This window comes from Capsicum annuum, chromosome 2, assembly GCF_002878395.1.
Source record: "Capsicum annuum cultivar UCD-10X-F1 chromosome 2, UCD10Xv1.1, whole genome shotgun sequence".
NCBI lineage: Eukaryota > Viridiplantae > Streptophyta > Magnoliopsida > Solanales > Solanaceae > Capsicum > Capsicum annuum.
The window spans coordinates 91,620,192-91,640,086 of NC_061112.1; positions in this window are offsets into that span (position 1 = coordinate 91,620,192).

Below are 19,895 nucleotides of genomic sequence, written 5' to 3' on the forward strand. Positions count from 1 at the left end.
ATACCAAATTTGCCTAAAACGACACCCAGTGAAGAAGTTATGGCAATTTAAAGTTTCAGCAGCATCATTTCAGTCAGTGGCACGTCGCGCCGTATGCCAAAATAACGTTTGTCAATTTCTAGTGTCTCTCCACGATTCCACCATGTCGCGGTGAGTTTTTAGGTCACAAACAGGAGGCAACGCGATATCTCCGTATCGCATCGGGTGCCCAAATCAGGTAATTTTCACAGAAATTAAATTACGTATCTAGAGGGGTATTTGGGTTATCTTTCCACCCCTATATATATTCCATAAACACAAAATTAATCCCTTATTTCACTAAAACATACGTTTTTTCTCAAAATCCTCTCAAGAACACATTAGGGTTTTCGATCGGGGATTCAAGTTCAAGCAAATTTCTCCATCAATCATCAAAAATCTTTCATCTAAGGTATGCATAGTGTTTATCTATGGATCCATTTCATTCATAGATCTCAAGAACCATGTTTTAAATATTATATTGTGATTGTCTTGTTGTGATATGACCATGTACATGTTGATGATTGTTGTTTAAGTTTCAAGATGATATCTAAAGGTGTTTTCATGAAGTATATGTGTTCGTTAGTTGAAATCCATGAACTTTATGTGGTTTAAAATGGGGAAATTCATGAAAACACACCTAAGCTAAAAGAATGCATGCAAAGTGTTTGATAAAAGGCCTAGGATGATAGAATTCATGTCACTTGATTTAATAGTGCTTAAATGACAAGTCCATGCTCTATGCTTTATGATTTCACATGAATTCCAGGTGATTGATATGCATCGTTGTTGCGATATGGATTGAGCATGATATTGGAGCTATGCAAGTATACACATGTTTTATGAATTTCCCTTCCATACGTAAGATGTTGAGAACTATGCTTAGTCTGAAATCCCCTACTTATGATATGGTAAATTGTGGACTCCATTTTATGATCAAGTCAGTTATGTGTGTTAGTTTCCTTCCATCGAGTCTTGGGGTACTAGTACCTGAAAAATATAGCTGTGTGTCTAGAGTCATGTTATGTTATCATGATAATCTCGGTCATCCATTATCTATAGAACTCAGTCAGTCATGTGACTCAGGAAATCTCAGAAATCTCATGATCTCAATAAATTCTCAGATAGTAGTACTATTCTGTCAGTCAACGAAAGTCAGTTACTCAGTCCATGTACAACCAGTTAAATCATATTCAGTCTCTTCAGATAGGAGTAGAAGTTAGAACCGAGTGGACCCAAGGATGGGAACTCACCTGCCAGTTTAGGGTGTGACTTTTAGTAGTCATCCTTGTGTTCCAGAACTACGTAGCCAGCGTAGGTTGAGACATCTTAACCTACCAAATTAGGGTTGATGAGGTGGCTTAACCTGTCAGTTTAGGGTTTCCACCATTCTCATTCATGTACCTGCCAGCTAAGGGTCACTCACAGCTGTCCTTACTAGTGGTGCGGTATTGACACCCTTCCAGTTGGGGTAGGGATTGGACCCCAACCTAGCTATATGTGTTATTGGAGCATGTCGGTTAAGCAACTACCTCCCACAGTTTTAGTCCCAATCTCATTAAAATAACTCAGATAGTTCTTTAGATTTCAGTATACCAGGACTGTCAGTTACAGTCAATTTAGTTACTGTACGAAACTCAGGTAGTTCCATCAGATTCAGGACTGTCAGACACAGTCATCCATGTTATCAAAATTTCAGTATCAATCCTGTTAGATAACAGTGAACCATGTATTAGTGTACAGATCCAGATATCACATATTTATGATCTCAGTTACTATGTATGTATGCTTGCACTCTTACGTTCATATTAGTCAGTCAGTTAGCATTGCTCATGCATGTAAACCCTTTTGCATTTAGCCTACCTCACTCATATACTCAGTACTTTCAGTTGTATTGATGCATTTGCGCTATGGTGCTTTCTTATATGTTACACCATAGGCTCAGAGTCACTAGTTCCAGATCAGCAGTAGCAGTAGCATTCCAGTACGCAAAGTGGCAATGAGTCCTCATCCATCCGAGGATAGTATTATTTTATTTCATTCATTATTTTAGTTCAGTTTTGTTAGACGAAGTTAGTTGGAGACATGTTCCTTCAACTCCTTATTTTAGACAGTATTTAGAGGCTTTCAAATTTAGTTCAGATTTGATTCAGACTTCAGTTGTTTAGGGTATTTGTTACCCATATGGATGTTATGTTTTGTCAGACACTTTATTCAGTTGAACCTTATGGCCTATTGTTCATGTTTTTTGCATTTTACATGTATATTATGCAGTGTACAGGTACAGATATTAGTCATGGGTTAGCTTTTGGTCCTTCGGGGTCATAAGCTCTGTGTAGTATTTCGGTTAAGAAAATTAGGGTGTTACAGTCATGTTTAATCAATATCATGTTAAATTCTTGAATTTATGTATTAAACATGTGAACATGATATTCTCCCAAGTTCAATTCATCCCCATGTTCAAATTTATATACCTTATTCGTTCATTGCAATGTATTATGTTTTGGGACTTTGAAATTATGACTTTCTACCAATGTTTTAAGTGATATTATCTTATTTTTGTATCATTTAGTGCTGGTGGGTTATGAACACCTGCTACCTATGTATTTACTCTTGTTTTAGAGTTTCAAGTAATAAGTCAGTCAGCATCGTGATTTTATCACCATATTCAGATCATCATTTTTATAATGAACTCGACGGTATTATTTCATGTTAAATACACCAGTTTACATGTTCATGGTTAATTTAGATTATACATGCACTGCATTTTTTAGAGCACCTTATATGAGTAGATAAGTTATCAGTGCATGTATCAGTTATGTTTCAGTTCAGTTCACTTGGGAGTAGGATTTAGCACCGAGTAAACCCAAGGATAGGGGTTCACCTATCAGTAGAGGTGTGACCTTTAGTAGCAGTCCCTGAGTTCCAGAACTACATAGCCAGCATATGTTTTGAGAGGTCTTCTTGCCAGGTGAGGGTTGATATTATTTTAGAGGCACCTACCAGTAGAGGGTGACACCCTAGTCCTTCGGGACACTAAATTAGTGGATCCACACAACCATGTGTTAGTACCCATGGCAAGGTATTGGCAGACTTTTAACAGGGGTTATAGGTTAGACCCAGATTAGCTCAAATTAGAGCATGTCGGTTGTATGATAACTCCCACAGTTTCAGTTAGTACTTGATAATGCTCAACTTACACGTCAATTTAGTGCAAGGCGATCATCGTCAATATATTTACCCAACTTTGGAGTCGGGGTCAAATCCACAGGGAACAATATGAGTGTCGATTAAACTAATTTGATGCTAAAGCTACAAGTTAAATTCAAACAACTGACACGAAAAGACAAAATGGGAGGTTTTTAATGGTTGAACAAGTGATTGTTGGTAATCAAGAGTTTATGGAATAGTTTGGAATTATGTTCACTAGGGTTTATGGTACATGATAGATGCTACAAATAACTCAAGGTTCTCACGGTGGTTAGGATGACAAGCTATGTTTATCGATGGTATACTCAAATGTCTCTTAACCTATTCAAGCGTCTAACTTCCTAATCCTCTCGGACTTAGGGAATCGCAACTGACTACCCAGATTTTACCTCAGGTTAATCAATCTTGTTACAACGCTGATTATTAAATGAAGCCTTTTCGAGTCCCTGTTTATAATTCACTTCCTACTGTTTATGATTTCTTTTTCAAGCAAACCAAAGTAGGTACACCTATTGTTTGCAACCAACAAACATAAATTATAATCTCAGAATTATCAAGAAATCCTAACACTTATTAAACCTTGATTATTTAACATCTTATCATGACCTAACCTTAGATTCTATAATCCAGGTTAAAAGAGTTTAGCTACTCATGACGCATAAAATAAGCATGCAATTTGAATTCATAACTGAAAGGATTAATTTACAATGATGAATGAAATTGATAGTGAACTTGTCTTTGAATCACACGGTAAAACACTCAAATATTGTTCTTGAGATAAGGAGGAAAGAATATCGTTTTTTTCCTCAATAATAGATTCCCTGTGCTCAAAACCCTAAAAGTGCTATAAATACTTAATTCTAAATTAGGAAACAAAAATTAAGGTTTCAATTTTCTCTTCAGAATAGACGACGGCGATCTTGATGGCGTGTCAGACGTCTAGCAGCGTGTGCAAGATATCATCAAAGATTCCAGTAAATTGTTATGTTCTGATTCTTCTGACGGTAAATCTGACAGCGTGTCAAATATGGGATGGCGCGCAAAATATGTCATCACATATTCATTGGAAATTAGCATGATCTGCTTCAGGTTGGACGACAATTTTGATGCCTTGTCACAGATTTGATGGCGCTTCTGAAACGTCGTCATATTTCATCTCAACTCCTCAGGTTCTGTCTAAGCTTGATGGCAACTTTGACAGCCTGTCCCATGTCTGACGATGCTTCAGAAATGGAATCAACTACACTTTAGCTTATTCACACCAGATTTCAACTGATTTATTCTTCTTTTCTTTAATTTCCACCCCTATCACTAACACCTGCATTAACACAACAAAAATAATCAAAAATAACAAATGTTGCTTAAGACTTCACAATTATTTAGAGTTAAAAGCCTCAAGTGTGTTAGCATTTGCTCACACATCAACACCCTCAACTTAAAACTATTGCTTGTCCTCAAGCAACCAAAACATAACTTAGGAAGATACAAATTACAATTGGTAGTCACTCATTCACATAAGCTCAAACACACTTTACCTTCTCCAAGTTCAACTATTTCAAACTCAACTGTGTATACTATTGAAGAACAACAATGTGACACAAAGGACTCAAGATATGGCATAAATTCAGCAACACAATCATGCATGCACCAACATTGCACTACCCAAATAATTTAGCTACTTGTAACATACCTAGTGTGCCCTTACAACAAAGAAATCCCTTTCTCACTCATATCAGACATCAAATGTTTAACATAGGGATAATCCACAGATCCTCACTCTCAGAATAAAGTTCCAATCATTGTATGTCATTTGCCACAGGATTGCCCTTATTTTTATTGCCAAGGTCTTCAGACATGTTAGCTAGGATCACTATAGGACTTTTTCTCAGCTTGTAATATATGCTAGGGGCTGGTATGATATTCAAGGATATTTAAAGTGACTATGCCTCCTTGACACTATACTAACCTCTTGGGGTTTTACTTTTTAACCTTTTTCTCTTCCTCTCTTTTATTGATCACACATGCTCAAAATGGGTGCGGTCTTTTCAAAAATCAAACTATCTTTTTCTCATCTTTTACACAACTTTTTCTTTTCTTATTCTTTTTGGACAACACCCAGCTTTTTATTATTTTCTCTTGTTCTACCTCTCCTCATACTCATTTTGTATCACGCACCCCTATGATATCCACCCTTAACTTAGGTTGTTTGCCTAAGTCAAGGTGCACAATGTCCAAGGAGAACCAGGGACAAAATAGGTTCATTACAATATTAATATGAAGGTGATAGGTATCTAAAAAGGAAATAGGCAATTAAGGCTCACAGTAGAGATCAAGGGATCTCATGCACACTGGAAAGGTCATTTAGGCTAAAAGTGGACTAAATAAGTAAAAAAAATGGCCTATGATCCTTTCCTAACCCTTATCCTACAACCTAGGCAAGAAAAATCGGGCAAGTTCTGGATTTAACACACAAAGGGAACTAGGTAGTATCTCACACACACATGGCACAAAGGTACATCACAAGCTACTACCTATCTGGTTCATGCAATGGTTAACAATGATTATCATGTCCCCAGCACTAATGCCATAAAAAGATTCACAGTAGTCACATACAGATGCACATCACACTGTTAAAACAGATAATTAGAGAGGTAGTTATCATTCCAAGAAAATTCAACAAAAATATGTCAACTGCTGTAGATACTTATTTTTCTTCCATTTAACCACAACACATCGCAATGCAAAAATAATATGCCGAAACATGCTAGCTCTACTAGGAACAAGACTCCGGGGAAAAGAGGCATGGCAAAAAAAACCCAAGGAGAACATCAACACCCATAAGTAGCCCCACCCTCAACTTAAAATCATGCAATGTCTCCAATGCGTCAAACCAAAACAAGAGAGTTAGAAACATACCTGTGGCACCATGAATGCGAAGACCTGATGTCAATCACATAAGACAAATACAAACAACAAAATACCTTGGGTTGCCTCCCAAGCCGCATCTGGTTTAACATCGCGGTGCGACTCAGTTATTTTGACTACTCAGACTTCGTCAAGATACCTTGTTGATAATTATTTATGTCTCCACTTGGAGGATTTGAAATACCGGCTCAACTTTTTATCAATACATCTTTGGGGTGTGTTGGGCAAATGTGAGGGCATGATGAGGAATGTTCTATCACGTCACTTCGAAGACTTGAAATGCTTGCCCAATTTTGCATCAAAATTTCGTGTGGGCTCATTTGGAAATGGTGAGAATCTTAAACAACTACTAAATAGACATCGGTATTTAAGCTTCTTGCCCTTTAATATTGGGGTTGTAGTATACCTTTTTGGAAGGACAAATTCCAAAATGCTAGAATCTTCCTTCTCATTTTCAAAATTCATCATTTGCTTGGGTGATTCGACTTTCATCATATCTACTAAGCATAATGTTGAAAAGTGATTCGAATGAGGACTAACCCTCAATTTCGGAATAACTTCCTTATTAGTATTTTTACCCCGAAATGGACTAGAGTCTTCACAAGGTTTGTGTTTGATTTCTTATTTTGACTCTAATACCATTTCCTCATCCTTGGCATCTTCATTCATAAATGGTTTGGTTGGTTGGTAAATCATCGAGGGTTTCTCAACATCAACATCATCATCAACATCGGATTCTTGCTCTTCATCCTCACGCTCTTCCATTATTTTAAAGAATTTCACAGACAAGATATCATCTAAACATAATGTAGAAAAGTATTTTAGATGATTGACCTCGATATCCATCTCTTCTATCCTTTCTCTTCCCTCATTAAATGACCTAATGTCTCGACGTATGTCATATATGATATCATTCGTTGTGTCTATATGATCCAATATTAGTTGAAGCATAACTTCAATGTCACTCTTTTCAGTGCTTCGTTCTTCCTTTTCTTGACCATAAGACCTGTCATACTCATAAGAAGAGCTAGAACTTAGGTTAGTGCAATAGAGGGAGGGGGAATCTGGGCAATCACTCCAAGTCCATCTTGACCACCATATAAAGAACAATTATACTCCCGGTGGGATAGTGATGGTGATGGTGCACACATCTCTCTTCGGGGAGCATATCTATAATCTTGCCAAAAGTGGGGTCCATCACAATTTGGACATGGATCATCCAGATAAAATTTCTAATCATGAAACTCATATTCATTCCATGATGTCATAGTAAGAAATAAAGAAAAATAAAGAAAATCTACCTAACACAAGAAACAAAGAAAATTACAAACAAATATTTACAAGTTTGAATTCAAGCAAGTAAGCTAAAATTCCAAACTAAATTAATACGCCAAATTGTTCTCCGGCAACGATGCCATTTTTGATAACGCTCAACTTACACGTCAATTTAGTGAAAGGCGGTCGTCGTTAATATATTTACCCAACTTTAGAGTTGGGTTCGAATCCACAGGGAATAATGTGAGTGGCAATTAAACTAATTTGAAACTAAAGCTACAATTTAAATTCAAACAACTGATATGAAAAGACAAAATGGGGGGTTTTTAATGGTTGAACAAGTGATTGTTGGTAATCAAGAGTTTATGGAATAATCGGAATTATGTTCACTAGGGTTTACGGTACAGGAAAGATGCTATAAATAATTCAAGGTTCTCACAGTGGTTAGGATGACAAGCTATCTTTATCGATAGTATGCTCAAATGTCTCTCGACCTATTCAAGCGTCTAATTTCCTAATCCTCTCGGACTTAGGGAATCGCAACTGACTGCCTAGATTTTACCTTAGGTTAATCAACCTTGTTACAACATTGATTATTAAATAAAGCTTTCCGAGTCTCTGTTGATAATTCACTTCCTACTATTTATGATTTCTTTCTCAAGCAAACCAAAGTAGGTACACCTATTGTTTGCAACCAACAGACATAAATTATAATCTCAGAATTATCAAGAAATCCTAACACTTATTAAACCTTGATTATTTAACACCTTATCATGACCTAACCCTAGATTCTATAATCCAGGTTAAAAGAGTTTAGCTACTCATGACGCATAAAACAAGCATGCAATTTGAATTCATAACTGAAAGGATTAACTTACAATGATGAATGAAATTCAAAGTGAACTTGTATTTGAATCACACGGCAAAACACTCAAATATTGTTCTTGAGATAGGGAGGAAAGAATATCATTTTTTTCCTCAATAAATGATCCCTTGTGCTCAAAACCCTAAAAGTGCTATAAATACTTAATTCTAAATAAGGAAACAAAAATTAAGTTTTTAGTTTTCTCTTCAGAATAGACGACGGTGATCTTGACAGCGTGTCAGACGTCCGACGATGTGTGCAAGATGTCGTCAAAGATTCCAGTGAATTGTTATCTTCTGATTCTTCTGACGACAAATCTGATGATGTGTCAAATATTTGACGGTACGTAAAATATGTGATCACATCTTCACTGCAAATCAGCATGATCTACTTCAGGTTTGATGTCTCATCATAGATTTGACGGCGCTTCCAAAACATCATCACATTTCATCTCAACTCCTCAGATTCTGTCTAAGCTTGAAAAAAACTTTGATCGCTTGTCCCATGTCTTACGACGCTTCAGAAATGGCGTCAGCTACACTTTAGCTTATTCGCACCAGATTTCAGCTGATTTATTCTTTTTTTCTTTGATTTCCACCCCTATCACTTACACCTGCATTAACACAATAAAAATAATCAAAAATAAAATAAGTTTCTTAAGACTTCACAATTATTTAGAGTTAAAAGCCTCAAATGTGTTAGCATCTGCTCACACATCAGTACTCAGTTTATATCAATTCAGGTTTGATTGACCAAGTAATCAGATTACCAGTTATTCAATCAAATAGTTTTACAGATTATTTAGTATCCAGATCATGTCAGTGCATGCTTTGCTTGGTCTTGCATTAATTTTACATGCTCATGTTTTCATGCTCAGTATCTATACATGATCCTTAATACAGATTTACAATATTTCTAGCTTTACATGGGATTTACATACAATATTCATGTTTCTACCACTTCCCAACTTACAGAATTGTCTTTATCTCATGATTTATATACTTCACTATGACTTTCAATTTTCATGTATAGCCATGTTTTAAATATATGTTTCAGCAAATAACTTATATCCTTAGTTTTAAAGCATGTTTTATATATTTCCATAATTTAGTGAATGTCCCTATATGCTCAGTACATTCCAAAGTACTGACCACATATATGCATTTGTGGCTATATTCCTTCATGATGTAGGTACCAAATGTAGTCCATACACCAGAGTCAGACAGTTCTCAGCTTTCAGCCAGCAGGTGATGAGTTCTCTTATTTCGGGGACTCCAGTTAGTTGTATTTCATGTATTGTATTGTTTTTATTCTTATGTATTGATTTGTGGTAGTTGGAGGCATGTACCAACCACCCAGAGTCAGTATATTAGAGGTTTTATAGATAGTCAGTCAGAGTCATGATATGTAATTTAAGTTCTTTCTTCAGATTTATCAGGTTGTAAACTTTATCAGTATTACATTCATTTAGATTATCTCATGAGTATGCTTTAGCTCAACAAATTTAGCTATTATCTACATTTTAAATCAGTTGCTCAAGTATCATGCCAGTACATGGGTTAACTTGGGATCACTTGTGATTCTAAACACCGTGTTACGGCTAGGGGGTAGTCTCAGGTCGTGACACTTAGACACTAAATAAAAATTATTGTATTTATTGAGAGAATGATAGAGCAAATTTATTTACAAGTAAGTTAGGATGACTATTTATTGTTTATGACCTTTTACTTTGGCCAATCATAATTCGACAATAATGCTTAAAAAGACTAAGACCTATCCAGTTATGCTATGTGTCTAATTCTTTAGTGGGTCAACAGATATTCCTCTTATGATATTCTTTGTATGTATACGTCCATGCTCTGAAGGGTCCATATTTTTATCCCTATTTGTCTCTTGTATCATATCACTAAAGATTGCGAATAGTCATTCCTTTGTCCTTTAGAAGCATGGGCAGAGCTCCATTGTAGCAAGCATGGTTAGATGAACAATCTTTCTCTAAATTTTTTCAGATATATAGGCTAAACATAATTTTTTTGAAAATTAACTAACAACACATGCACAAAAAGAAACTACAGCCAGCGGCTAATGGTGTCCATGTTCACCTTAATTGCATGTGTTTGAGTCCTAAGTCTAATAATATTTTTTTTGCTTAGAAAACACAAAAAATTCTTTAATTTGACCTTCCTATTTTTAAAGAAGTACTTTTTGACTTTTTCCTTTTGAATTAAATAAAAAATATTTTTTTCTAAATAAACCCTAATTCAAAACACTATTTTTTCTTTTTATTCTTCTCATTCTAAAATTCTCTCGTAGGCTGTACAAAAGTAATAATTCTTCTTTCTTAGTTTTTCTCCTTCTAGTTTTTTGCGTTGCTACCCTACTTCTATATGCTACCACTTATTGTTGTAGTTTTCTCAACATAATCATTGATGATTTGAAGTTTAAAAAGGTACTTTTAAAAACTTTGTTTACCCTTTATATTGGTGATTTAAGTAGATATATTGTATTCTTTTCAACAATATTATTTTCCTCCAACGTTGTTGTTCTATTCTTTTAAAATTATTTTTGTGAATTTTATTTTTCTTTGGACAAAGTAGTTTTCTTAGTACATAAATAATAATCACTTAAATATAAAATTGGCGATTTAATAGACAATATTATTTGTGATAATTTGATAATTGTTCAATAATTCATTAGCTTCTAATTATTTTGTTGTTGAATCCATAGACGGAGCTACTTAGTAGCAAGCGTGGTCAGATGAACAACCTTCGTCGAAAATTTCTTTGGATATATAAGTTAAATATAATATTTTTTGAATATATACTAATAGCTGAAAAACCTTGGCACCAAAATCAACAACAGCGCAGGGGCCAAGGGTGTGTAGATTTACCTCATCGCATGGGTTTGAGTCCTAAGTCCAACAATTTTTTTGTTTGCTTTAAAGTATGAAAATTTCATTAGTTTGAATTTTTTTTTAAAAAAGGAAGTTCACTTATTGACTTTGTCCTTTTGAATTAAATAAAAACGATTTCTTCTAAATAAAACCTAATTAAAAACATCACTTTTTGTCATGACCTGAACTGGGGATTAAACGTAATGGACATTCCAAGTCCAACCAGAGATGGGGACCACCCCCTTAACCCAACCCAACCACCTTTCATAGCCTTAAATGGACTAAATTTCGAGCATATAAAAAGATTTCGTAAATGCTCTCATAAAGACTCTTGGATAGGGTCACAACCCTGACCGACTGAATGAATCTAACCGTACCAAACCAACCATCCATACTATACCAAACCAAAGAGAATATCAAAACATAATATGAAAATTAATACCAAAATACAATATGAAGGAACAACTAACAATATTGTCTAAGGGTGTAAGCCTCAACACCAATACCAATATCAATGCCAAGGCAAACACCAATACCGATCCCGCCCGTACCAACCCCTAGAAGTACCACAAAGCCTCTATCTAAAAGAGTAAAAATATACGGTTGGGACACTGTAACGCCCAAAGTACACCTTAGATAACACATCGTGCTCAAGACTATAAGGAGTCCCAAGCTAACCCTTTTAGCCTTCTAACAACTTTGGAACTCATAATAAGGACAAACCTAACATATGAAACCTTGAAATAACTAAATTTAATGTCTTAACTGAAATTAAATCATTATCTTATTAAAAATCTTAAACTTTGAAATCTTAAAACTAACACTTTGAATCCAAAATAGAAAATAGTCGGACAAGCCTCTACTTCTAACTAGAGAGCCACTGGGACAAGCCTCAGCTGACTCGAAATAAACTAAAGCCAAATGACTAAAACACTTCATCAATATCAAAGTCTAATAAAAATGGGTCCTCAAACTATGAGGACTCACCAAAGTCAGGATATAGATGGAGAAACTTGAAATCAATCACAATGCTGGAACAGAGCACCAGGACCTACATTATAAGACAATGTAGAACATAGACATATATGTGGATCAATGCTTTTGGAATGTAATAAGTATGTGAGGTTGAATGCCTAAATAAAATAGTAACTCAATATTCATATAAAATTTTAATTGATGCATGCCAAGTGTAAATGGCTCACCTTAAGCTTGAATAACTAAAAGCTGAAAATCATAAATCATGAATGATAAAGCATACTGTATAAATCTTGTGAGCCATAACATAGAGTTCTAAAAGTTGTACTTTTACTCTATCTTTTGGGAGGTTCTTCTAACCAACATAAACCATGTGAGATATCATGAAGTCCAACGTCTCTTACCCACGTTGGGAGAGTTGTTCTACCCTTACCATCGGAATAGAACCTAACTAGAGTGATCACTATATTTAACCCATATGGGTATTTGAACCTACGATGGCACGTAGTTCTGGGGCATGTGACCTTGGAATCATACCCAAATCGGTGCTAAATACTACTCCCATATTACTTATATTATCGCTCTTTAGGAAATCTACCTTAAGATAGCATAAGAGTTTATAATGAAAACCAGTCATGCTTCTTTTTGCTTTAAACTGTAATAAAATGAATAAATATGGATTCCATCTCTTAGTTGAGGATCAAAAGATCAATTCTTGCTTTAAATCCTGAAATAAGCTTATCAAAGAATACTTAAAATCATAATCTTCTTGAAGTCTCAATACTCAAAATTAGGGCTTAAAACCCATGCTTTAAACTCATGTAGATTCATAATAAAACTACATGCTCAATAACAATCTTGAAATACTTCAACAATAACAAATCAAGATAGTACAATCTCATTCATAATGTAAATCATGTAAGTTAAAAGCATAAACATAGGCACTTCTTGATATACTGAAAGCTTTAAATCTCATGAAAATCACATGCTTCAAGAATATACATACTTGGGTATGAACCCTAATTCAAAATAATTAAATAAAACCTTAAAATCATGCAATTTAGGTACAAGGGTGAAAGGATACCCTAGTTCATAATTCTTAAATTAAGAGTCTTAAATTCTTTATTATCTCGAAGAGGATGTGAAAGAGTTTTGAAGTTCTTGAAATTAGGTTAGGGTTTCTTGGAGATAAAATTGATGGAGAAGGGGTGTTTAATGCTTAAACCGACGTTCAATCTTATATTTTTACAACTTGGGGTGATGGTAAATGACCTAATTGTCTCTCTAGAGATTAAACTCATAACTGGAATGTTGTTTAGGGGCTGGGCGTGATGCAATGATATGTTCATCGCTATACCTGGTGCGACGCAGTGGAATCGCATTCAGCTGCTGGAATCAAAATCCAAACACGACCCAAACCTCATCCAAAAATTATGAAACTTTCTTGAGACATGCTCCTTTCACCCCTAAACATGAATCAACTCAAAAACCATCGTATCAAAGCCCTTAAGGTCAACTTAAAAATCCTCAAAGTTAAGAAGTCAAAATAAGGCTAAGTCTTCAACACTTAGCTAAATTTTTAGGTTCTAAGTCTCTTATGCAAGCATTATGAGCTGAACTGAACTAAGAACCTATGGGGTATTATAATATCTCCTTCTTGGGAACATTCATCCTCAAATGAGATTGACTAAGCTAAGGATACTGGGAAGACTTAGGTCTTATAGTGAACATGCATAATTGACACTTGACTACATGACTGAACTGATTAGTACATGTATGAGATGTCATGAAGATGATTAAATATAGCTTGAATTGAAAGTGGAAAAAGAGATAATCTAAGGAAAATTTGTTACTTTAAGCAGAGTCTGAACTTGCATAGAAAAAATGAGGGTACTTGGTTTGCATATCTACTTCTGCTTCCCAAGTGGCACCCTTAACAGACTGATTCCACCAAAGAACTTTGACCAAGGAAACTTTTTTTTTCTTAGTCTACGAATCTGGTGATCAAGCATCTCAATTGGGATTTCTTCATAAGAAAGGCTATCCATAATTTTGGTGCTTTCCAAAGGAACTACAATAGTTGAATCACCAATACACTTCTTTAAATTAGAGACATAAAATATTGGGCCTTATGAAACCTTTATCTAAGAGCTCTTTAAGCTCTCTTTTAACTCTTTAAGCTCGGCTGGAGCCTTATGATATGGAGGGATGGAGATGGTATGAATATCAGGAAGAAGATCAATACCGAATTTTATTTCTCTATCAGGAGGTACCCTTGGCAAATCTTCGGGAAAAACCTCAGGAAACTCATTGACTACACGAACCGACTGAACTATTGGAGCTTCAAACTTAGTGTCTTTGACTCAAACTAAATGATAAATGTACCCTTTTGATATCAATTTTCTGTCCTTAAGATAGGATATGAAATGACTCTTGGGAGACATCAAATTTCCTTCCCACTCAAAAACTGGCTCATCAGGAAACTAAAACTTCACCACTCGGGTGCGATAATCTATTGATGCATAGCATGAATGGATCCAATTTATGCCTATAATAACATTGAAATCTACCATTTCTAACTCTATTAGTTCTGCTAGTATGATCTTATGCAAGACAGTGGTAGGACACACTGATAGACTCGTCTGGAAACAACTGACTCACCCACTAGAGTGGAAACTAAGGACTTGGAGAGCTTTTCAGGACCTATCCCAAAATTTGCCGCAATCAAAGGATTCACATAAGAGAGATATGATCCGGGATGTAACAACACATAAACATCAAAATAGAAGACACAAAGCATACCTATAACAACATCTGGTGAACTCTCCTGCTCTTAATGGGATGGTAAAGCATAGAACCAATTCTGGCACTGACCACCACTGGTACTAGATGATGCGCCCTGAGAAGGGACTGGACAACCTGGAGGAGCTGGTGCATAAATAGACTGAGTCCGGGGACGAATACCCCTACTTCCTTGCTTAGCATATGGACAATCTTTGATTTCGTGACCCAACTTTCCATATCCATAACAACCCTTGTTTCCCATCAAACACTCACCAAGATGATTTCTACCACACTTCGTACATAGCGGGTAATTGGGCCTTTCACCCATACTACTTTGAGACTTAAAAACAGAAGTCCTGCCCTACTGCTCCTGCTTAGTTTTGGGTGCAGGGGCACTGGCTGAAGATGGAACTAGCATAGATAAGTAACCATGAAACTGCGAACGATTACCTCCTCCAGACCTTGGTTGGCCATACTCAAACTGTTCAATCCTAGCCTTCTTATTTCTCTTCTCTTTTTCCTTTATCTTTTTTTCCTTAATTTATTGAGCATAAGTCATCAACTTAGAAATATCTATGTCCCCAATAACCATGGAAGTTCTCTACTACTTGACTACCAAATCAGACACTCCAGTCACAAACTTACTCATACTAGATCTAGGGTCAGCTACCAACTCAGAAACATACTTAGACAACTGAGTGAACTAAGGCAGTACTCATTTACTGACATCGAGCCCTGCTTCAGGTTCATGAACTTCTCAACCTTAGCTTCTCTCATTTCATATAGAAAGAACCTATCTAAAAACATATCCTGAAACACCTGCCAACTCATAGGAACAACATTCTCTCCACTACTATCCTTCCACATAACAACCTAATAATAAACAACATCCTTCAGCCTATAGGATGCTAATTCTACACTCTTCTTCTCAGTAACATACATAATCTGAGTTATCTTTCTCACCTTATCAATAAAGAGCTATGGATCCTTATTAACCTTTGACCCAAAGAACTCAGGTGAATTCATTCTCATGAAGTCATGAATTCTGGCTACAGCTAAATCATCATTCTGCTGAAGTGGGACTGTAGCCTGATGGTTGCCCTGAACATTGGCAGTCACAGCTTGGGCCAACTCCTGAAAGGTTGCCCAAAATTAAGCAATAGACACATTCTCATTTAGAGAGTTGGCTGGCATTGGTGGTTGATCACTATTTTTACATGCATTAGCTCGACGAGGAGGCATATTCTGTCACGTAAAAGCATGAGTTAAAGCATATAGAGACAACTGTAAGCATGATAAATCATTAAAAAAAGGATGATTAACTCGTTTCATAGCCTCTTGCTCATAAATGTGGCGTGCTTCACACCCATGATAATACTCTATGTAACGCGGCTTGTCTGACTCCCTAGTACTCTTTAAAATCCTAGGCTCTGATACCAAATTTTTAATGACCCAAAAGTACACCCTAGACGTCTCATGGTGATCAAGAATACAAATAGTCCCAAGCTAACCCTTTTATCCTTCAAAAAACTTTGGAACTCATAATAAAGATAAGCCTGACATATGAAACCTTGAAATAACTGAGTTTAATGTCTTAACTGAAACTGAATTAATATCTTACTAAAAATCAAGAGTTTATGAAATAACCAGAATTATGTTCACTAGGGCTTCCAGTACATGACAGATACTAAAAGTGGTTCAAAATTCTCACGAAGGATAGGATAACAAGCTATCTTTATCAATGTTATGCTTAAATGTCTCTCGACCTACTTAAACATTTAATCTCTACTCCTCTCGAACTTAGGGAATTTTTATTGACTGCCCAAATGTTACCTCAGGTTAACCAACCTTGTTACAGCGCTAATTATTAAACAAAGTATTTTCGAGTCCCTGTTGATAATTCACTTCCTACTATATTTGATTTCTTTCTCAAGTAAATCAAAGCAGGTGTGTCTACTGTTTGCAACCAATAGACGTTAATTAAAACTTCAGAATTATCAAGGAATCCTACCACCTTTTGAATCTTGAATACTTAGCACCTCATCAAGATCTAACCCTAGATCCCGTAACTCAGGTTAATGGAGTTTAGCCACTCATGATGTAACGAATGAAACACATAATTGAATTCATGATTTGAAAGATAAACATACAGAGATGAATAATAACTAGTGAATAGAAGATTAGATCACAAAGGAAAATCCCAGAATGATGATGATAATCTCTTTAAAGATTTGCTTTTTCAAGCCAAGAAATTTAGAGAGAAAATATCAAAAGCCTTTTAAAAATCAAGTTCCAATGCCCTAGAAAAACCTTAAACAATGCTTTTTATAGTTAATCCTAAATAAGAAAATAAAATCACAATATTTAGAAAATCCTTCGGAATAGGTCACAACATTTGTGACAGTGTGTCAGGGTCCTGACAACTTATCAGGAATATCGTCAGGCCCTCAGGCATTCTTGGCATCTTCTGCTTTAACTAAAGACAGAACTTGACAACTTATCAGATACATGACGACATATCACAAATATCGTCACTTCTTCATTCAAAATTTGATTCTCTCCCTACACTTGACGGCAACTCTGACGCCTTATCACAATTGTGACGATATGTCAGAAATGTCATCACAGTTTTACTTTAATCCTCCTAACACTGCAACACCTGACGTGATTTATGGTAATTTATCACAGGGCTAACGACTTATCAGGAATGTCGTCAGCCACACTTCCAGTTCTTTTGCAGCAGTTTTCAGCTCTTTTGCTTCCATTTTCTTAAATTTCCCTCACATCATGACTTTTACTGCAATATCAAAGTAAAATAATCAAAAACAACAAAAGTTGCTTAAGACTTTGCAATTATTCTCAGTTAAAAGCCTTAAATGTGTTAGCGTCTGCTCACACATCACAAAGAATACTTAAAAGCATAATCTTCTTGAAGTCTCAATACTCAAACTTAGGGTTTAAAACCCATTCTTTAAACTCATGTTGATTTATAAGAAAACCACATGCTCAATAACAATCTTGAAATACTTCAACAATAATAAGTCAAGATAGTGCAATCTCATTTATAATGTAAATCATGTAAGTTAAAAGCATAAACATAAGCACTTCTTGATATACTAAAAGCTTTAAATCTCATGAAAATCACATGCTTCAAGAATATACATACTTGGGTATGAACCCTAATTCAAAACAATTAAATAAAACCTTAAAATCATGTAATTTGGGCACAAGGGTGAAAGGATACCCTTGTTCATAACCCCACATACCTTATTAGGCTTAATTTGATGTAGAAGCTTGACTTTAAAATCTTAGAGATGTTATTGAAGGCTATTCGTTAAAGTTCTTAGTTTAAGAGTCTTAAATTCTTGAATATCTTAAAGAGGATGTGAAGGAGTTTTGGAGTTCTTGGAATTAGGTTAGGGTTTCTTGGAGAGAAAATTGATGGAGAATGGGTGTATAATGGTTAAACCGACATTCAATCTTATGTTTTTATGACTTAGGGTGATGGTAAATAATCTAATTGCCCCTCTAAAGATTAAAGTTGCAACTGGAAAGCCGTTTAGGGGCTTGGCATGATGCGATGACATGGTCATCGCTATACCTGGCGCCACGCGGTGGAATCACATTGAGCTACTTGAATTGAAATCAAAATATGACCAAAACCTCATCCGAAAATTTCAAAACTTCCCCCGAGACATGGTCCTTACAACCTTGAACATGAATCAACTCAAAAACCATCATCTTGGATCCCAGAAGGTCAACTTAAAAATCTTTGAAGTTAAGAAGTCAAAATAAGGTTAAGTCTTCAACACTTAGCTAAATTTTTAGGTTCTAAGTCTCTTATACAATCATTATGAGCTGAACTGAACTAAGAACATTCGGGGTATTACAGACATGCCCCTAACCATGGGCAAAACCAATTTCCAAAACATAAGTAAAATGTCTAAGAAAATCCATATCTTGAAATAGAGCCTTCCGAAAAGATGAAAGCTCACTATTTCAATCCAAATATTGTCCCCGAGCCAATCACTATGTAGGAGGAGTTGAATGGCTAGTTCCTGTTTAGCGTGGTATACAGCCGCTAGTAGATGGGTTAACAAATGACCGCTAACATGTATCTCAGGATAAGAATAAAGTGATGCCATTTAAACAACTAAGTAAAACCATCCATGATGCATACAACTATACATATAAATAAGTGCCGAAAAAGGGAATCCGTGTTTAGCATGCATTTGAAACCTTTTTATCTGGGTTGTGTAACCTTGTCGTTTAACCACACCCATTAGCTGTATGGGTTCAACTCACCTGCTAAAAGAGGCCCAATGTGTGTAGCCACACGACCAGGAAATATCCCATGGGATGAATATTACATCCCCCAATATAAAATGTTACACTCGCACGTGGTCATCAATGACCCCTCATAATGACAAATATGAGTTTCCAGTTTTGGTTCCCCTGGAACCTCCACCTTCCACGGCTTAGTTACACATCCTGCCATTAATGCCCAGATTAAAATCATGTCCAAACAATTCAATTACCATTTATTAACCAAGGACAATTATTAGTGGTATCATCATACCAACCAAACTTGCAAGATTTATCCATATCCAAACCATTTAGGTTAAAGGGACTCTTAAGTACCCTTTCCATTTACCATATTAACCTCTTGGGAGACATCCATGCTCTCCACAAGCATAACCAATTAGCCTTTAACCTTTGTAAACCATTTAAATCATTTACAATTTTATGCATAAGTTGAAAACAAGCAAGAGTTCTATTAAAAGAAGTCAATGCAATAAACATATCTTTATAAGCATTTTATCGAACACCTTGGGGGCATAATGTAACCAAAACCAATTCCAAAGACCATTAAACCATTACCATGCAATCCAATTGCCCAAAATCCACCGTTAATGCATATAAAAACATAATTAAACCATAGGAAACCAT